General features: G+C 44.1%; 1 long non-coding RNA gene across 1 annotated transcript; it reads left to right on the top strand.

Annotated features, from left to right (window-relative positions):
- Positions 1-3717: 3717 nt before the first annotated feature.
- On the top strand, positions 3718-21219 carry LOC123742440 (uncharacterized). Its single transcript, XR_006769595.1, has 2 exons — positions 3718-9564; positions 20629-21219. It is a non-coding gene; the product is annotated as an uncharacterized lncRNA (long non-coding RNA).
- The last annotated feature ends 1492 nt before the right edge of the window (positions 21220-22711 follow it).

Below are 22711 nucleotides of genomic sequence, written 5' to 3' on the forward strand. Positions count from 1 at the left end.
AGGGTTGTCATCTGATGAAGATCATCAAAGGTGAGTGCTGCATTTAGCTGTCTTCTGGGTTTTGGTGACATTATATGCTGGCTTGAAAAATGGGTGTCTGATTATTTCTGGCTTGGTACTCTGCTGACATAATCGAATGTTTTGCTTTCGTTGTAAAGCCTTTTTGAAATCGGACAGTGTGGTTAGATTAACGAGAGTCTTGTCTTTAAATGGCTGTAAAATAGTCATATGTTTGAGAAATTGAAGTAATAGGATTTTTAAGGTTTTGAAAATCGCGCCACAGGATAGCAGTGGCTGTTACGTAGGTGGGACGAATTCGTCCCGCCTAGCCTAGAGAGGTTAACACACTCCCAGGAACGTCATACATTAGTTTCCCTACAGAAAAAGCATTAACCTTCACACATCTAGATGGCTGGAACGGGCAGGTGTGGAGCCAAAGACAGCAGTAGGTCGCGACAGGTCGCTCCTACCAGGTGGCGTGGCGAGAATCCGTCTCCGCACCACGTGCTCTCATCACTGGTGTCCCCCAGGGCTCAGTTCTAGGCCCTCTACTATTCTCGCTATACACCAAGTCACTTGGCTCTGTCATATCCTCACATGGTCTCTCCTATCATTGCTACGCAGACGACACACAATTAATCTTCTCCTTTCCCCCTTCTGATAACCAGGTGGCAAATCACATCTCTGCATGTCTGGCAGACATAGTGTGGATGACGGATCACCAGCTCAAGCTGAACCTCGGCAAAACGGAGCTGCACTTCCTCCCGGGGAAGGACTGCCCGTTCCATGATCTCGCCATCACGGTTGACAACTCCATTGTGTCCTCCTCCCAGAGTGCTAAGAGCCTTGGCGTGACCCTGGACAACACCGTGTCGTTCTCCGCTAACATCAAGGCGGTGACCCGATCCTGTAGGTTCATGCTCTACAACATTCGCAGAGTACGACCCTGCCTTACACAGGAAGCAGCGCAGGTCGTAATCCAGGCACTTGTCATCTCCCGTCTGGATTACTGCAACTCGCTGTTGGCGGGGCTCCCTGCCTGTGCCATTAAACCCCTACAACTCATCCAGAACGCCGCAGCCCGTCTGGTGTTCAACCTTCCCAAGTTCTCTCATGTCACCCCGCTCCAACGCACACTCCACTGGCTTCCAGTTGAAGCTCGCATCTGCTACAAGACCATGGTGCTTGCCTACGGAGCTGTGAGGGGAACGGCACCTCCGTATCTTCAGGCTCTGATCCGTCCCTACACCCAAAGAAGGGCACTGCGTTCATCCACCTCTGGCCTGCTCGCCTCCCTACCTCTGCGGAAGCACAGCTCCCGCTCAACCCAGTCAAAACTGTTCGCTGCTCTGGCACCGCAATGATGGAACAAGCTCCCTCACGACGCCAGGTCAGCGGAGTCAATCACCACCTTCCGGAGACACCTGAAACCCCACCTCTTAAAGGAATACCTGGGATAGGATAAAGTAATCCTTCTACCCCCCCCCCACCCTCCCCCCCACCCTCCCCCCCAAAATATATAGATGTACTATTGTAAAGTGGTTGTTCCACTGGATATCTGTAACGGCTGTCTTCTGTAGAAATGGACCAAGGCGCAGCAGGTATGTGAATACTCATCTTTAATTAAAATAAAGGAGTAAAGCATCCACTTAACAATTCAAACAAAGTAACAACAGCTACAGTTCTGCAGGCTAGAAACGCAGTGCAAAAAACAACCACCCACAACCCCAAAGAAAAACACACACACCTATATAGGACTTCCAATCAAAGGCAATTATACACACCTGCCTTCAATTGGAAGTCCCAATCATCCACCCAACATTTAACCAACACAAACATGCCACGTCCTGACCCCAAAACTAAAACACTAGCTCCATCTGCTGGTCAGGACGTGACAGTACCCCCTCAAGGTGCAGACCCCGGAATGCACCTACCAACAAAAAAAACAACACAAAACCCATAAACAATAACCCTAAAACAATAAGGGAGGGAAGGGAGGGTGGCTGCCGTCACCGACGGCACTGTGCTACACCCTCCCTCCCCAACCCACCTATCCTGGAGGTGGCTCAGGTGCAGGGCGTGGACCTTGCTCCACCGTCGGCGTAGCCCACGTCGGTGGCGCTGCTAACTGCGCCGGGCAGACGGGCCACTTGGGCTGACCCTGGCAGACGGACCACTCGTGCTGGGCCGGAGGACAGGAGGGCCCCTCGGGCTGGGCCGGGGGACAGGAGGGCCACTCGGGCTGGGCCGGGGGACAGGAGGGCCACTCGGGCTGGGCCGGATGGCAGGAGGGCCACTCGGGCTGGGCCGGAGGGCAGGAGGGCCCCTCGGGCTGGGCCGGAGGGCAGGAGGGCCACTCGGGCCGATCCTGACAGGCAGGGCACCCTGGCAGATCCGGGCAGGCGGGCACCTCTGGCAGTTCAGGGCAGTCTGGCCACCCTGGCAGTTCAGGGCAGTCTGGCCACCCTGGCAGTTCAGGGCAGTCTGGCCACCCTGGCAGTTCAGGGCAGTCTGGCCACCCTGGCAGTTCAGGGCAGTCTGGCCACCCTGGCAGTTCAGGGCAGTCTGGCCACCCTGGCAGTTCAGGGCAGTCTGGCCTCTCTGGCGACTGTTGACTGGCGGGCAGCTCTGACGACTGTTGACTGGCGGGCAGCTCTGACGACTGTTGACTGGCGGGCAGCTCTGACGACTGTTGACTGGCGGGCAGCTCTGACGACTGTTGACTGGCGGGCAGCTCTGACGACTGTTGACTGGCGGGCAGCACTGACGACTGTTGACTGGCGAAGCTGGGTTGACACACTAGACTCCTGATGCGTGGGGCTGGTATAGGACGTGCCAGCCTGGAGACACGCACCTCCATGCTAGTGCGTCTGGCGGGAAACACCGGACCGAAAGGGCGCGCTGGCGGTCTTGATTGTAGGGTTGGCATCCCCCCTTCCGGCTCGATGCTCACCTTGCCCTGGCACCTGCGGGGCGCTGGTACTGGGCGAACTGGGCTGTGCGTCCGTATAGGCGAGATGGTGCATACCTCAGCGTAACATGGCGCCCTCCACCTCGTACGCACCTCCCTGTAGTCACCGGTAGCTGGCTTACTGCTCCTCCCTGGCCTGGCCAAGCTACCCGTGTGCCCCCCCCAACAAAAATCTTGGGGCTGCCTCTCGGGTTTCCTAGCCAACCGTGTTCCAGCGTAACGTTCCCGATGGTTCCTCTGTCCAGCTGCCTCCACTCTCCTGAGTGCCTCCACCTGTTCCCATGGGAGGCGATCCCTTCCGGACAGGATCTCTTCCCAGGTGTAGGCTCCCTTGCCGTCCAGGACGTCCTCCCATGTCCATTGTTCCCTTTCTCTCTCCTGTGGCTTCCTCCTCTTCTGCTGCTTGGTCCTTTGGTGGGTGGTTCTGTAACGGCTGTCTTCTGTAGAAATGGACCAAGGCGCAGCAGGTATGTGAATACTCATCTTTAATTAAAATAAAGGAGTAAAGCATCCACTTAACAATTCAAACAAAGTAACAACAGTTACAGTTCTGCAGGCTAGAAACGCAGTGCAAAAAACAACCACCCACAACCCCAAAGAAAAACACACACACCTATATAGGACTTCCAATCAAAGGCAACTATAAACACCTGCCTTCAATTGGAAGTCCCAATCATCCACCCAACATTTAACCAACACAAACATGCCACGTCCTGACCCCAAAACTAAAACACTAGCTCCATCTGCTGGTCAGGACGTGACAATATCATAAGGTGAATGCACCAATTTGTACGTCGCTCTGGACAGGAGCGTCTGCTAAATGACGTAAATGTAAATGGAGTAGGGTCAAACTGTAGAACCCAGTTGCTACATTTTAATGTATAAATGGATTTTACCAAATAAAACTACGCTACATTTTATCTCTGGGACCCTAAGGATGACAAATCTGAGCAAGATTACTGAATGTACGTACATTATTTACCTTCAGAGGTGAATGTATCAAACCAGTTGTCATGCTAAAAGTGTTTTGTTGTTGTGCACTATCCTCAAACAATAGCATGGTACTTTGTTGCTGTAATAGCTACTGTAAATTGAACACAAGAATTTAAGCTTTCTGCCCACGTCTATGTCCAGGAAAGTCTGTTGTCTGTTGTTCACAACGTCATTCTAGTCACATTATCGCATATTGAAATTAGATTAACAAGAATTTAAGCTTTCTGCCCATATTAGACATCTATGTCCCGGAAGTTGTCTGTTGTTTACAACATCATTCTAGTCACATTATCGCATATTGAGCAAAAACACCAAGCCCAAAAACACCGATCCCGTAGAGGCTAAATAAAATAGGTTTAGCACTGTATACCATGTTTTCAAATATTTATGGCTTCCTTGCTTAGGTCACAGTTTGACACTTTTTCAAATGTATTCATATAAATCCATTGATCTTGAGAATTGAGTGCATTATACCTGCATGATTAATTGCTAATGCTAAAATCTAACAAGAAATCTTCAATGTAAATATCATCTAAAATTTATATGAGCTTCTTTACACATTTCAATTGCACACAATAATTTGTTTCTCAGTGCCACAATTCAAATCAATACAGCTATTATTATAAAACTTTTTTTAAATAATACAAACTATTCATTCAAATCAATCACATCAATAAAAGTAATCAGATTACAAGAGCACAATCAGTTTGTAAAGAGGAAAGTTACTTTGAGACATGACTCAGCATCTAAAAACTGACATGAAATTTACTCTTATCTTTTTTAGAATGACTCTTTTTAAAGAATAAATGGTTGGATTTGGTCTCTGTGGGTTGAGAAATGCTTCTGGAAAGACTTTTCTTCAGACCCTCTGAGTCCAGGAAGCCAAGCAGGCTCTGCAATTCTGTCCCGGCTGGGCCATGTTGTATCATAACTGAGTTGGGGAGTGTGATGGATGGTTTGGACTGTGTAGCAGATAGGCCCAGGATTGTCCAGGGTTTCTGTGGACTGGGAGGGGGGCATTTCCTCATCAAAGGTCCCTGCAGTTTTCCAACCTCCCTTACCAGCCTCGCCTCGGCCTCACCCTTTTCTGTCCACCACATGTGTAAGAATTTGTAAGATTTTCTACTTAGTGTGCCTCCAACATGCACCAAGCTAACTACGTTATTACCAGGCATTATAGCTATTACACATGTTTTCCACTAACCAGCTAGTTATGTCTCAATGCAGCTTACACAAGCAAACTGATGTTTCCACTTGCAGCACATAACAGGAACTGGCCCAACCACAAGCCTGCGGGGGCCCCATCTCGTGATAACAGCAACAGTGTCTGGCATGCCCGACCCTGTGAAAACAGGAACACGCACACACACATATGCCATAGCTTATCCAAGGCACTCACACCCAGATTTAGAGCTTTGATAGAAACCTAACATCATCAGAACATTGTGCAAGATCGCAGGAAGACGCATGAACAGATGGAGCCAATCGACGGTGACAACGCCTGGACCTGAGCCAACCAGAGGATCGGGACTTCAAGACTCAACCTACTTTCTGTGTTGTATAAAACATGTAAACAAACTGTTTTAGGGGCTCTCTTGCGCTGGCTCCCTCAGAGCTACTGGAACGAGTCCGTGCACGCTGTACCAAATATCTTCACTCTGAATAAACTATCACTTGTCATATAATTTAGCGCCTTGTCCGAATCAGTCCTTGACCGACTCTCCCTTCTACTCATTCCATTTACCAACAGAAACTTGGTAGCAGAGGATGGTTCACTAAATAATTGAACCAGACTGGTTGGAGTGGATGAGAGAGGGCGAATTGAGGCAAGGACGGTTCGTGGAGGACGGGTGAAATTCCGGGGGAGGACAACCATTCTACTCAACTCGGGAAACTGATCACCAGGCGCCTTAAAACAAAGGTAAGCAAAACCTGTTAAATCAAACTTTGCATATTGTCGAATAGGTATATCTAAATTCTGATCAGTGGTACCGAGTATGGGTAAGAATTCTTGTTTAAATTTAGGCATAAAATGACAATGTGATAGTCAAGTAAGGATATCGGGTCAAATATTTTGTGTTGACGTTAGATACGTCCTGGGGTTAGAGACGCCAGTATTTTGTGTTGACGTTAGATACGTCCTGGGGTTAGAGACGCCAGTATTTTGTGTTGACGTTAGATACGTCCTGGGGTTAGATACGCCAGTATTTTGTGTTGACGTTAGATACGTCCTGGGGTTAGATACGCCAGTATTTAGGATGCACTATTCCATATAGTTCGGCTGTGACCGATGAGGAATAGACTCAATTTGGACAAAAATTACATTCCATATAGTTCGGCTGTGACCGATGAGGAATTATTCCATATAGTTCGGCTGTGACCGATGAGGAATAGACCCAATTCGGACGAAAATTACTTTCCATATAGTTCGGCTGTGACCGATGAGGAATAGACAAAATACATGTTAAGAAGTGTTTAAACTGATGTAACTGATAAAATGTATGTGTAAAAATGTTAAATTGATGTAATATGTTGAATAACTGTGGAAATGTATGAGAGTGAGGGTAAATTGCATGCTCCATAACGTCTGCCTCTAACAATTAACACCACATAAATTCTGAATGCACGAGGGAGGAGCTCTGAGCTAAGGCAGAGTAATTGTCTCCAAGGATACATCGCTGAAATAACTTTCAGTGACGGGCTAAGTGCAGACAGATAGTCTAACATATATACTGATATCACATCCACACCGAAATTAATTAAATATGGCGATCCCTAATACTCCTAAACTGAAATGTAATGATTTTCTGGATCAGAAAATGCAGGACAGGTCAGGGGGAAAAGAGCAGTGGAAGTCGATAAAGAAGGTTTGGGAGGGGTTGAAGTTGAAGTGGACGCAGGCAGGTTATCTAGGAGGGGGGCCACCGACTAGGGTCCAGTTGAGCACGATGGAGAGTGGGTTGAGAGAGGCAGTGCAGGTAGCTAGAGACGGGAGGTAGAGAAGAACAAGAGTCATTTGTTTAAAAAAGGAAGGGTTATGCCAGGCCCACCAAGAGAGGGAGGTCATATGCCCCCTCTTGATGTGCACTAGATAGGTATGACAGACTATGTGAGGAAATTGACGGAATTGTCTGCAGCTCTCTCCAAACAGATACACCGTGTCCAAGAGGGGGAGCTGTCGGGAGAGCCGGAACCACCAAGGGTAAAAGTTGGTGACTGGGTAAGGATCAAGGTCCACAAGAGAAAGTGGCAGGATCCCAGGTGGACTGGACCGTACGAAGTGAAGGAGGTTACTTCACACTCAGTCCATGTCAAAGGTAAATCAGGCGCACCTTGGCACCACCTGACACATTGCACACCAGCCCCAACCCCCTCCAGAACTTTGACTGAAACCAGGGCCGACTTAAGCGCCCTTAATTCGACCCCAACCACTGATCCAGTAGACGAGGGAAATGGGGCCACAGCCCCCTTTTCCACGTCCTAAGGCGTCTAGCCCAGGGAAGGGGTACCTTACTCCCTGGGAGCGGCTGGGGATATCAGCTCCCCTGTTTGTTATTTTTATAATAATTACTGGAGTATCCTTAGGAACTCTCACATGGCTGGTGCAACAACCCACCAACCACAGGATCCACAAACGCTCCACTGACTACACTGACTAACCATGCACTCCAACACAGCAATCACGGTGAAGGACAACATTTCATCTCCTGAGGCAGCGCCTAGGAAGGACGGAGCATGGGGTCCGGTTACTTTGGCTACCTCCCCGCCAACTGTGGATGATACCATCCAGATAGCTACCGGTATCTCCGGGTCCTCTAACAACTGGCTCCTGTTGGCTGAGGAAACTGGGAAGGCAACCCGACGAGATAGCCGAAGGGGAGAGGGAGGACTATGATGATCTGGGAAGTGGGGACGAATCTGCGTACCATGGTGTGGGGGACTCAGACGTCTAACTTTATGTCACGTCTCGGTTGAGACGTGAAGAGAGGGAATCTAAAACTTTTTCCCTAAGAAAAAGTTCCCTTATATTGGCCATGGGCTTCATTGTTTCTGTCACGCCTCAGAAAAGTTACCTTATACTGGGCATTAAATGAATGTTGGCTCTCCTCAATGTGAAGGTTTTAAGTTCCCGGGTGATAACGAGCCCACCTGGTACAATAGTTTAGACTGGGAAGAGCCTGAGGGTTTTTACTTATAGCTGCTTATGTCACGTCTCTTTGGAGACGTGAAGAGAGGGATTTGTAAGAATTTGTAAGATTTTCTACTTAGTGTGCCTCCAACATGCACCAAGCTAACTACGTTATTACCAGGCATTATAGCTATTACACGTTTTCCACTAACCAGCTAGTTATGTCTCAATGCAGCTTACACAAGCAAACTGATGTTTCCACTTGCAGCACATAACAGGAACTGGCCCAACCACAAGCCTGCGGGGGCCCCATCTCGTGATAACAGCAACAGTGTCTGGCATGCCCGACCCTGTGAAAACAGGAACACGCACACACACATATGCCATAGCTTTTCCAAGGCACTCACACCCAGATTTAGAGCTTTGATAGAAACCTAACATCATCAGAACATTGTGCAAGATCGCAGGAAGACGCATGAACAGATGGAGCCAATCGACGGTGACAACGCCTGGACCTGAGCCAACCAGAGGATCGGGACTTCAAGACTCAACCTACTTTCTGTGTTGTATAAAACATGTAAACAAATTGTTTTAGGGGCTCTCTTCCGCTGGCTCCCTCAGAGCTACTGGAACGAGTCCGTGCACGCTGTACCAAATATCTTCACTCTGAATAAACTATCGCTTGTCATATAATTTAGCGCCTTGTCCGAATCAGTCCTTGACCGACTCTCCCTTCTACTCATTCCATTTACCAACACATGACGAACTCCCTGGGCTCAGCAATGTTCATCGCTGACTTTAAGATGGCCTGTCTCTCTCAGCCTTCCGCCAATACTTCCTCTATCTCGGTTAGTTTAGTCTCAAAGTCCATGTCCATATCCTCTATCTCCCTCATGGCCTGCTCCTCTCTCAGTCTCAGCTGCTCTCTGAGCTCCTCAAACTGGGAGCTTATCTCGGCTTTGAGTCTGACGTTTCTCTCCCGCATGTTCGCCGTGATGCCTCGCTCGCTCTACAGGAACCTGACCACCATGTTGATATCCTCTTGGAGGTAGATTAAGTCAGAGACTAATTTCTCCATGATGTCATCTTGTGCCTCTTTCACAGGCTTGAACTTGTGTCCTTCGTGGGCTCTCCCGTCTCTGCAGACAACACAGATGAGCCGTTTGTCTGTATCACAGAACAATTGCAAGGTTTCATTGTGTTTAGAACACATGTCTTGTCCTGCTGTGGTTCTCTGTCTCCATTTAGCGTGATCGGAAGACTGTTCCACCCCTTCAGGTTCAGGTTTAAGTCTAGGTTTAGGTTTAGGCTTGTTGATTTCAAAGGTTGAGTCTCTGAATAGGCAAGATCCGCACAACGGACATTGCTGAAGGGCCTTCAGGCTTTGTTGGATGCAGCTCTTACAGAAGGTGTGCTGGCAGTTGAGAGACACAGGCTCAGTGAAGACCTCTGTGCAGATCGAACAGCGGAGGTGGTCACAACTTGCAGACTTGTTTACGCTGCTGTGCGTTTTGTTGCCGATCTTACTTTGCTACCTGACGGTTTTTTACTTTTTCATTACCGTATATTTTTACTTTTTCCCTCACTCAACTTTTTTCATTCAACTTTTTCACCCCGGAAGTTTTATCTGGACATGGTTCGTCAGGACTTCAAACAGCCGAAGCTAAGTAACATTAACATGATGCCTTCTAATTGCAGTCGTTGTCCTTATAATATACAGGAGAACGATCGCCTTACGGCAAGGATAGCTGTGCTGCAAGCCCAGCTTCAGACGCAATCGTTAGGCAAGGGTAATTTCAGTGTAGGAAAGGATGAAACAGCGTCTGTGCCACCAGTAAGTACAGATAGTAACGTTAGTATAAACCCCCTCGCACGGTCCCCGCAGCCGGACAACTTTCTCATGGCTTCTGGAGGGAAACGCTGTAGGAATGCTCAACCGGTGTCGCTTATTCAGCCGACAGAAACTTTCAACCGGTTCTCCCCATTAAGCGAGTCGGAGTCGGAGGCCGAGACTTCTCTGGTCTCTACTCCTCCCGCTGTGGGGTCTGAGACGCCGACGGCTCCCACCATTAGCTCTGACAAATTGAAAACCCTAGTCATTGGCGACTCCATTACCCGCAGTATTAGACTTAAAACTAATCATCCAGCGATCATACACTGTTTACCAGGGGGCAGGGCTACCGACGTTAAGGCTAATCTAAAGACGGTGCTGGCTAAAGCTAAAACTGGCGAGTGTAGAGAGTATAGAGATATTGTTATCCACGTCGGCACCAACGATGTTAGGATGAAACAGTCAGAGGTCACCAAGCGCAACATAGCTTCAGCGTGTAAATCAGCTAGAAAGATGTGTCGGCATCGATTAATTGTCCCCCTCCCAGTTAGGGGGAGTGATGAGCTCTACAGCAGAGTCTCACAACTCAATCGCTGGTTGAAAACTGTTTTCTGCCCTTCCCAAAAGATAGAATTTGTAGATAATTGGCCCTCTTTCTGGGACTCACCCACAAACAGGACCAAGCCTGGCCTGTTGAGGAGTGACGGACTCCATCCTAGCTGGAGGGGTGCTCTCATCTTATCTACGAACATAGACAGGGCTCTAACTCCTCTAGCTCCACAATGAAATAGGGTGCAGGCCAGGCAGCAGGCTGTTAGCCAGCCTGCCAGCTTAGTGGAGTCTGCCACTAGCACAATCAGCGTAGTCAGCTCAGCTTTCCCCATTGAGACCGTGTCTGTGCCTCGATCTATGTTGGGCAAAATTAAAAATGGCGGTGTTCGCTTTAGCAATCTCACTAGTATAAAGACCTCCTCCATTCCTGCCATTATTGAAAGAGATTGTGATACCTCACATCTCAAAATTGGGTTACTTAATGTTAGATCCCTCACTTCCAAGGCAGTTATAGTCAATGAACTAATCACTGATCATAATCTTGATGTGATTGGCCTGACTGAAACATGGCTTAAGCCTGATGAATTTACTGTGTTAAATGAGGCCTCACCCCCTGGTTACACTAGTGACCATACCCCCGTGCATCCGGCAAAGGCGTAGGTGTTGCTAACATTTACGATAGCAAATTTCAATTTACAAAAAAAAAACAATGACGTTTTCGTCTTTTGAGCTTCTAGTCATGAAATCTATGCAGCCTACTCACTCACTTTTTATAGCTACTGTTTACAGGCCTCCTGGGCCATATGCAGTGTTCCTCACTGAGTTCCCTGAATTCCTATCGGATCTTGTAGTCATAGCAGATAATATTCTAATTTTTGGTGACTTTAACATTCACATGGAAAAGTCCACAGACCCACTCCAAAAGGCTTTCGGAGCCATCATCGACTCAGTGGGTTTTGTCCAACATGTCTCTGGACCTACTCACTGCCACAGTCATACTCTGGACCTAGTTTTGTCCCATGGAATAAATGTTGTGGATCTTACTGTTTTTCCTCATAATCCTGGACTATCGGACCACCATTTTATTACGTTTGCAATCGCAACAAATAATCTGCTCAGACCCCAACCAAGGAGCATTAAAAGTCGTGCTATAAATTCTCAGACAACCCAAAGATTCCTTGATGCCCTTCCAGACTCCCTCTGCCTACCCAAGGACGTCAGAGGACAAAAATCAGTTAACCACCTAACCGAGGAACTCAATTTAACCTTGCGCAATACCCTAGATGCAGTTGCACCCCTAAAAACTAAAAACATCTGTCATAAGAAACTAGCTCCCTGGTATACAGAAAATACACGAGCTCTGAAGCAAGCTTCCAGAAAATTGGAACGGAAATGGCGCCACACCAAACTGGAAGTCTTCCGACTAGCTTGGAAAGACAGTACCGTGCAGTATCGAAGAGCCCTCACTGCTGCTCGATCATCCTATTTTTCCAACTTAATTGAGGAAAATAAGAACAATCCGAAATTTCTTTTTGATACTGTCGCAAAGCTAACTAAAAAGCAGCCTTCGCAAATGGAGGATGGCTTTCACTTCAGCAGTAATACATTTATGAACTTCTTTGAGGAAAAGATCATGATCATTAGAAAGCAAATTACAGACTCCTCTTTAAATCTGGGTATTCCTCCAAAGCTCCATTGTCCTGAGTCTACACAACTCTGCCAGGACCTAGGATCAAGGGAGATACTAAAGTGTTTTAGTACTATATCTCTTGACACAATGATGAAAATAATCATGGCCTCCAAACCCTCAAGCTGCATACTGGACCCTATTCCAACTAAACTACTGAAAGAGCTGCTTCCTGTGCTTGGCCCTCCTATGTTGAACATAATAAACGGCTCTCTATCCACCGGATGTGTACCAAGCTCACTAAAAGTGGCAGTAATAAAACCTCTCTTGAAAAAGCCGAATCTTGATCCAGAAATTATAAAAAACTATCGGCCTATATCGAATCTTCCATTCCTCTCAACATTTTTTGAAAAAGCTGTTGCACAGCAACTCACTGCCTTCCTGAAGACAAACAATGTATACGAAACGCTTCAGTCTGGTTTTAGACCCCATCATAGCACTGAGACTGCACTTGTGAAGGTGGTAAATGACCTTTTAATGACGTCAGACCGAGGCTCTGCATCTGTCCTCGTGCTCCGAGATCTTAGTGCCGCTTTTGATACCATCGATCACCACATTCTTTTGGAGAGATTGGAAACCCAAATTGGTCTACATGGACAAGTTCTGGCCTGGTTTAGATCTTATCTGTCGGAAAGATATCAGTTTGTCTCTGTGAATGGTTTGTCCTCTGACAAATCAATTGTAAATTTCGGTGTTCCTCAAGGTTCCGTTTTAGGACCACTATTGTTTTCACTATATATTTTACCTCTTGGGGATGTCATTCGAAAACATAATGTTAAATTTTACTGCTATGCGGACGACACACAGCTGTACATTTCAATGAAACATGGTGAAGCCCCAAAATTGCCCTCGCTAGAAGCCTGTGTTTCAGACATAAAGAAGTGGATGGCTGCAAACTTTCTACTTTTAAACTCGGACAAAACAGAGATGCTTGTTCTAGGTCCCAAGAAACAAAGACATCTTCTGTTGAATCTGACAATTAATCTGGATGGTTGTACAGTCGTCTCAAATAAAACTGTGAAGGACCTCGGCGTTACTCTGGACCCTGAGCTCTCTTTTGAAGAACATATCAAGACTGTTTCAAGGACAGCTTTTTTCCATCTACGTAACATTGCAAAAATCAGAAACTTTCTGTCCAAAAATGACGCAGAAAAGTTTATCCATGCTTTTGTTACTTCTAGGCTGGACTACTGCAATGCTCTACTTTCCGGCTACCTGGATATAGCACTAAATAAACTTCAGTTAGTGCTAAATACGGCTGCTAGAATCCTGACTAGAACCCAAAAATTTGATCATATTACTCCAGTGCTAGCCTCCCTACACTGTCTTCCTGTTAAGGCAAGGGCTGATTTCAAGGTTTTACTGCTAACCTACAAAGCATTACATGGGCTTGCTCCTACCTATCTTTCCGATTTGGTCCTGCCGTACATACCTACACGTACGCTACGGTCACAAGACGCAGGCCTCCTAATTGTCCCTAGAATTTCTAAGCAAACGGCTGGAGGTAGGGCTTTCTCCTATAGAGCTCCATTTTTATGGAATGGTCTGCCTACCCATGTGAGAGACGCAGACTCAGTCTCAACCTTTAAGTCTTTACTGAAGACTTATCTCTTCAGTAGGTCCTATGATTAAGTATAGTCTGGCCCAGGAGTGTGAAGGTGAACGGAAAGGCTGGAGCAACGAACCGCCCTTGCTGTCTCTGCCTTGCCGGTTCCCCTCTTTCCACTGGGATTCTCTGCCTCTAACCCTTTTACAGGGGCTGAGTCACTGGCTTACTGGTGTTCTTCCATGCCGTCCATGGGAGGGGTGCGTCACTTGAGTGGGTTGAGTCACTGACGTGGTCTTCCTGTCTGGGTTGGCGCCCCCCCTTGGGTTGTGCCATGGCGGAGATCGTTGTGGGCTATACTCGGCCTTGTCTTAGGACGGTAAGTTGGTGGTTGGAGAGATCCCTCTAGTGGTGTGGGGGCTGTGCTTTGGCAAAGTGGGTGGGGTTATATCCTGCCTGTTTGGCCCTGTCCGGGGGTATCATCGGATGGGGCCACAGTGTCTTCTGATCCCTCCTGTCTCAGCCTCCAGTATTTATGCTGCAGTAGTTTATGTGTCAGGGGGCTAGGGTCAGTCTGTTACATCTGGAGTATTTCGCTTGTCTTATCCGGTGTCCTGTGTGAATTTAAATATGCTCTCTCTAATTCTCTCTTTCTCTCTTTCTCTCTTTCTGTCTTTCTCTCGGAGGACCTGAGCCCTAGGACCATGCCTCAGGACTACCTGGTATGATGACTCCTTGCTGTCCCCAGTCCACCTGGCCGTGCTGCTGCTCCAGTTTCAACTGTTCTGCCTGCGGCTATGGAACCCTGACCTGTTCACCGGACGTGCTTGTTGCACCCTCGACAACTACTATGATTATTATTATTTGACCATGCTGGTCATTTATGAACATTTTAACATTTTAACATCTTGACCATGTTCTGTTATAATATCCACCCTGCACAGCCAGAAGAGGACTGGCCACCCCTCATAGCCTGGTTCCTCTCTAGGTTTCTTCCTAGGTTTTTGCCCTTTCTAGGGAGTTTTTCCTAGGGAGTTTTTCCTAGCCACCGTGCTTCTTTCACATGCTTTGCTTGCTGTTTGGGGTTGTAGGCTGGTTTTCTGTACAGCACTTTGAGATATCAGCTGATGTACGAAGGGCTATATAAATAAATTTGATTTGATTTGATTTGTGAGGGGAGAGGAGGCTGTGGCCATACTGGAATGACTGCAGACGTGTTAGAAGTGAGAGAAAAGGAAGGTGCCTACCTGAGCTTTCTGTAGATCCTCCCACAATGAGAAAGAAAGTGTAGGAGTGTCTTAGCCTGGGTACCAGTCTGTTCATGCCGTCATGCCACTCATTGACACAACTCTTTGCATGACAAGGGAAAGGGAAAGGAAGGGAAAGGGGGATACCTAGTCAGTTGTACAACTGAATGCAATCAAGGACTTGGAATGAAGCACACACAGATCTGGGACCAGGCTAGGAGTATCTGGTTTGAAAGCATGAAGAAAAGTCGACTTTGCTCTCAAAATATCATACAGTAATTGTTATATTGCACTATGGGAATCATTATATGACCTGGGGTGTGGTGCATTACGGGCACCATGCTGTAACTGCCAGAAATAGGCTGTCAATCAGAGTCTATAATCACTGCAGAAACTCCATATAATGTTTAATAAAATGAATGTCGTAACATTATAAAAACAAGTTTCCCCACTCTTGAAGAGAATGCAAGAATGCACAGATCAATAAAGAGATATAATGTATCTATATCAATGTCTTTATCAGTGCTGAACTCAAAAGCGATATAGACTGTATGTGTCAAAAGGATGGAAAAATTGTGTGCGAATTGATAAATCATGAGGCAAATCGTTCTAAAAAAACAGCACTTTGCCCCTCTTTTTTGGCATCAATATATTTTATTAAACCAAATCAAAAGTGGTTGAAAAGGGCTGTGGCAAATGTCAGGCCAACTCTTATTTTATTTCAGTCAGTTACGTATATTGGTTCATCTTGTAGACAGTAAGTTATATTTATTCGCACTACACAATAGTATCTTGTATGCTAACGTTAGCTTTTTGGTTCCTGCCGGATGCAACCCCAGTGAACATTAGTCCTTTTTAGCTAGCTGCTTGCCTTTATTAATTATGTAAAAGGACAATCAATAATAACAATTGTGTATAAGCACATAGGAATACTTTTTAGCAAATTATTGAGCTATTTATTTCATGATATAAAAGTGTCTGGCTGTGAGTGACGGACTGTGAAACTCAATCTCCCATGATTCCGTAGTACTGGAACTGACGTTTTATCATTTGTTCCAGAACTGACCATTGTGTTCGTTCTTATTATACCTGTGGTTGTGTTGAATACCGCACCCAACTTAAAATGAGCAATTACTCTGCATATAATACTTAACATACAACAGAATAAACTAGTTAGCCTTTTAATTAGATCTTTGATGGCGTAGCTAGTTTATTTATGGCCTGTATGTGTCCCATATAAATATGATTCCATAGCTACACTGGTGTCTGAACATTTTAAACAGCTGTCTGTATACCAATTGTGTAAATGTGAATATACACGTCTAGTTAATAAATAATAATTCCTGCGTTGTTCTCACCTAAGATCTTAATGTATTAAAGCTGATAAATAACAGAACATTTTAGTATTAACTGTGGAGGCTTTGCCTTTTGCTTTTGCACAATATAACACAGTTCCCACGGTAATGAAAATCAACCATCCACAATGTATACCAATTTACTTCTGTCATGAGTGAACCTTCTATATACAGTTGAAGTTGGAATTTACATACACTTAGGTTGGAGTCATTAAAACTCGTTTTTCAACCACTCCACAAATTTCTTGTTAACAAACGATAGTTTTGGCAAGTCGGTTAGGACATCTACTTGGTGTATGACACAAGTAATTCTTCCAACAATTGTTTACTTTTCAGATTATTTCACTTATAATTAAAGGTATCACAATTCCGGTGGGTCAGAAGTTTATGTACACTAAGTTGACTGTGCCTTTAAACTAGAGGTCGACCAATTATGATTTTTCAACGCCGATACCGATACCGATTATTGGAGGACCAAAAAATGCCGATAACGATTAATAGGACAACTTTTTTTTGGGTTGTAATAATGACAATTACAACAATACTGAATGAACACTTATTTTAACTTAATATAATACATCAATAAAATCAATTTAGCATCAAATAAATAATGAAACATGTTCAATTTGGTTTAAATCATGCAAAAACAAAGTGTTGAAGAAGAAAGTAAAAGTGCAATATGTGCCATGTAAGAAAGCTAACGTTTAAGTTCCTTGCGCAGAACATGAGAACATATGAAAGTTGGTGATTATGTTTGGTAAGAAGTTTTAGGTTGTAGTTATTATAGGAATTATAGGATTATTTCTGTCTATACGATTTGTATTTCATATACCTTTGACTATTGGATGTTCTTATAGGCACTTTAGTATTGCCAGTGTAACAGTATAGCTTTCGTCCCTCTCCTCGCTCCTACCTGGGCTCGAACCAGCAACACATCGACAACAGCCACCCTAGAAGCAGCGTTACCCATGCAGAGCAGGGGGAACAACTACTCCAAGTCTCAGAGCGAGTGACGTCTGAAACGCTATTAGCGTGCTCCCGGCTACCTAGCTAGCCATTTCACATCGGTTACACCAGCCTAATCTCGGGAGTTGATAGGCTTGAAGTCATAAATAGCACAATGCTTGAAGCATTGCTTGAAGCATTGCGAAGAGCTGCTGGCAAACGCATGAAAGTGCTGTTTCATCTTCTCCCACTGCTGGACATTGGGCTTCCTCTCACTACCATATTTGGTAGTGAGTGGAAATCCCCAGCGGCTGTTTCACATTTATACATCAGGTGAAATATCTATCTCATTGTTCTAAGTGTCCTTTCTACAGTGGCCTATGGAGAGTGGAACAGCACGACAAAACCAACACAAAACCAACCAGTGGACAGAAATATATTTCAACCGTAGTGATGAGACTTACCATAGAGAATGATCAGTACTGACAAAATGTATTTCACTCACTTCAGGCAACAATCACATGGTTGTTATCGCATTAATGAAATGATCATTATGAAAGTGAGATAACCAAATTGGTCAGACAATGACGATGTAGGTGTGGAAGGACCAATGGAATATAAATGGGAGTAATGTCAGAGTAGTGTGTAGGTATTGCCTTCATGTTTTGGACTTGATAGAGCTGTGGAAATAGACATTGGTACAGGGAGTTTAAAATATGTGATATGTAATTCATTACAAAGTTGATGTGTCTTATACAGATAATAGCCTACATTATTTTGTTGGTAATTCAGAAATAGATGTGACTTGCCGTGTTTCGTTTAAACCACTTAAGGATCGGACCGTCTAATGACATACGCAAATCTAACTGCTGGTAGCTCAGGACCTGAAGCAAGGTTATGCATATTATTGATACCATTTGAAAGGAAACACTTTGACGTTTGTGAAAATGTGAAATTAATGTAGGAGAATATAACACATTAGATCTCTTCAAATATAATACAAACAAAAAAAATGTGTTTTCTATTTTATTTTTTCTTGCATCGTCTTTGAAATGTAGTAGAAAGGCCAGACAGTGATGTAGGATTCTAGGTGCAATTTATATGTTGTCCACAAGATGTGTGCAAGTTTCAGATTGAAAGTACCATGCTATTGTTTGAGGATAGTGCACAACAACAAAACAGTTTTAGCATGACAACTGGTTTGATACATTCACCTCTGAAGGTAAATAATGTACTTACATTCAGTAATCTTGCTCTGATTTGTCATCCTTAGGGTCCCAGAGATAAAATGTAGTGTAGTTTTCTTAAATAAAATCCATTTATACTTTAAAATGTAGCAACTTGGTTCTACAGTTTGACCCTACTGCTGTCTTTGGCTCCACACTTGCCCCTTCCAGCCATCTAGATGTGTGAAGGTTAATGCTTTTTCTGTAGGGAAGCTAATGTATGACATTCCTGGGAGTGTGTTAACTTAAATGATTTATTACCATAGCATTTTTGTATGCTCTCTATAGTTATATACTTGAAAATGTATAAGTTGACCAATTCAGAGCATTTGGGCAAACTCCTGGCAGACTTGATACAAAATATTAGTGTGTAGTGATGTAATTTTTCACTTGATTTTGCTGTAATAGCTACTGTAAATTGAACACTGCAGTTAGAATAACAAGAATTTAAGCTTTCTGCCCACGTCTATGTCCAGGAAAGTCTGTTGTCTGTTGTTCACAACGTCATTCTAGTCACATTATCGCATATTGAAATTAGATTAACAAGAATTTATCTTTCTGCCCATATTAGACATCTATGTCCCGGAAGTTGTCTGTTGTTTACAACGTCATTCTAGTCACATTATCGCATATTGAGCAAAAACACCAAGCCCAAAAACACCGATCCCGTAGAGGATAAATAAAATAGGTTTAGCACTGTATACCATGTTTTCAAATATTTATGGCTTCCTTGCTTAGGTCACAGTTTGACACTTTTTCAAATGTATTCATATAAATCCATTGATCTTGAGAATTGAGTGCATTATACCTGCATGATTAATTGCTAATGCTAAAATCTAACAAGAAATCTTCAATCTAAATATAATCTAAAATTTATATGAGCTTCTTTACACATTTCAATTGCACACAATAATTTGTTTCTCAGTGCCACAATTCAAATCAATACAGCTATTATTATAAAACTTTTTTTAAGTAATACAAACTATTCATTCAAATCAATCACATCAATAAAAGTAATCAGATTACAAGAGCACAATCAGTTTGTAAAGAGGAAAGTTACTTTGAGACATGACTCAGCATCTAAAAACTGACATGAAATTTACTCTTATCTTTTTTAGAATGACTCTTTTTAAAGAATAAATGGTTGGATTTGGTCTCTGTGGGTTGAGAAATGCTTCTGGAAAGACTTTTCTTCAGACCCTCTGAGTCCAGGAAGCCAAGCAGGCTCTGCAATTCTGTCCCGGCTGGGCCATGTTGTATCATAACTGAGTTGGGGAGTGTGATGGATGGTTTGGACTGTGTAGCAGATAGGCCCAGGATTGTCCAGGGTTTCTGTGGACTGGGAGGGGGGCATTTCCTCATCAAAGGTCCCTGCAGTTTTCCAACCTCCCTTACCAGCCTCGCCTCGGCCTCACCCTTTTCTGTCCACCACATGACGAACTCCCTGGGCTCAGCAATGTTCATCGCTGACTTTAAGATGGCCTGTCTCTCCCAGCCTTCCGCCAATACTTCCTCTATCTCGGTTAGTTTAGTCTCAAAGTCCATGTCCATATCCTCTATCTCCCTCATGGCCTGCTCCTCTCTCAGTCTCAGCTGCTCTCTGAGCTCCTCAAACTGGGAGCTTATCTCGGCTTTGAGTCTGACGTTTCTCTCCCGCATGTTCGCCGTGATGCCTCGCTCGCTCTCCAGGAACCTGACCACCATGTTGATATCCTCTTGGAGGTAGATTAAGTCAGAGACTAATTTCTCCATGATGTCATCTTGTGCCTCTTTCACAGGCTTGAACTTGTGTCCTTCGTGGGCTCTCCCATCTCTGCAGACAACACAGATGAGCCGTTTGTCTGTATCACAGAACAATTGCAAGGTTTCATTGTGTTTAGAACACATGTCTTGTCCTGCTGTGGTTCTCTGTCTCCATTCAGCGTGATCGGTAAGACTGTTCCACCCCTTCAGGTTCAGGTTTAAGTCTAGGTTTAGGTTTAGGCTTGTTGATTTCAAAGGTTGAGTCTCTGAATAGGCAAGATCCGCACAACGGACATTGCTGAAGGGCCTTCAGGCTTTGTTGGATGCAGCTCTTACAGAAGGTGTGCTGGCAGTTGAGAGACACAGGCTCAGTGAAGACCTCTGTGCAGATCGAACAGCGGAGGTGGTCTGTGAGGGGAGAGGAGGCTGTGGCCATACTGGAATGACTGCAGACGTGTTAGAAGTGAGAGAAAAGGAAGGTGCCTACCTGAGCTTTCTGTAGATCCTCCCACAATGAGAAAGAAAGTGTAGGAGTGTCTTAGCCTGGGTACCAGTCTGTTCATGCCGTCATGCCACTCATTGACACAACTCTTTGCATGACAAGGGAAAGGGAAAGGAAGGGAAAGGGGGATACCTAGTCAGTTGTACAACTGAATGCAATCAAGGACTTGGAATGAAGCACACACAGATCTGGGACCAGGCTAGGAGTATCTGGTTTGAAAGCATGAAGAAAAGTCGACTTTGCTCTCAAAATATCATACAGTAATTGTTATATTGCACTATGGGAATCATTATATGACCTGGGGTGTGGTGCATTACGGGCACCATGCTGTAACTGCCAGAAATAGGCTGTCAATCAGAGTCTATAATCACTGCAGAAACTCCATATAATGTTTAATAAAATGAATGTCGTAACATTATAAAAACAAGTTTCCCCACTCTTGAAGAGAATGCAAGAATGCACAGATCAATAAAGAGATATAATGTATCTATATCAATGTCTTTATCAGTGCTGAACTCAAAAGCGATATAGACTGTATGTGTCAAAAGGATGGAAAAATTGTGTGCGAATTGATAAATCATGAGGCAAATCGTTCTAAAAAACAGCACTTTGCCCCTCTTTTTGGCATCAATATATTTTATTAAACCAAATCAAAAGTGGTTGAAAAGGGCTGTGGCAAATGTCAGGCCAACTCTTATTTTATTTCAGTCAGTTACGTATATTGGTTCATCTTGTAGACAGTAAGTTATATTTATTCGCACTACACAATAGTATCTTGTATGCTAACGTTAGCTTTTTGGTTCCTGCCGGATGCAACCCCAGTGAACATTAGTCCTTTTTAGCTAGCTGCTTGCCTTTATTAATTATGTAAAAGGACAATCAATAATAACAATTGTGTATAAGCACATAGGAATACTTTTTAGCAAATTATTGAGCTATTTATTTCATGATTTAAAAGTGTCTGGCTGTGAGTGACGGACTGTGAAACTCAATCTCCCATGATTCCGTAGTACTGGAACTGACGTTTTATCATTTGTTCCAGAACTGACCATTGTGTTCGTTCTTATTATACCTGTGGTTGTGTTGAATACCGCACCCAACTTAAAATGAGCAATTACTCTGCATATAATACTTAACATACAACAGAATAAACTAGTTAGCCTTTTAATTAGATCTTTGATGGCGTAGCTAGTTTATTTATGGCCTGTATGTGTCCCATATAAATATAGGACATCTACTTGGTGTATGACCAAGTAATTCTTCCAACAATTGTTTACAGACAGATTATTTCACTTATAATTAACGGTATCACAATTCCAGTGGGTCAGAAGTTTATGTACACTAAGTTGACTGTGCCTTTAAACTAGATGTCGACCAATTATGATTTTTCAACGCCGATACCGATACCGATTATTGGAGGACCAAAAAAAAAGCCGATACCGATTAATCAGACAACTTTTTTTTCTTTATTTGTAATAATGACAATTACAACAATACTGAATGAACACTTATTTTAACTTAATATAATACATCAATAAAATCAATTTAGCATCAAATAAATAATGAAACGTGTTCAATTTGGTTTAACCCCTATGCGGCCTCCAGCGAAAAATCATATCGCCATTAGCATAACAAAATGTAATAGTTTTTTTTTTTTTTTTTTTTTTCAAATTATATCGTTTTATAGATACACCTCTCCTGAATCGAACCTTTTGCTTTTGCTTGACAGCAAAAGCAAAACATTAGATTATGTTAGAGGAGTATATCGTAAAAGTAGCCACATAGCCATTTTCCGACCAACCACATGCATCACAAATAACCAAAAAACAGCTAAATGCAGCACTAACCTTTGACAATCTTCATCAGATGACACACCTAGGACATCATGTTACACAATACATGCATTCTTTTGTTCGATAAAATTCATATTTATATATAAAAACAGCATTTTACATCGGTGCGTAACGTTGACTAACTATTTTCC

The sequence above is a fragment of the Salmo salar genome, chromosome ssa04, assembly GCF_905237065.1.
Source record: "Salmo salar chromosome ssa04, Ssal_v3.1, whole genome shotgun sequence".
NCBI classification, from domain to species: domain Eukaryota; kingdom Metazoa; phylum Chordata; class Actinopteri; order Salmoniformes; family Salmonidae; genus Salmo; species Salmo salar.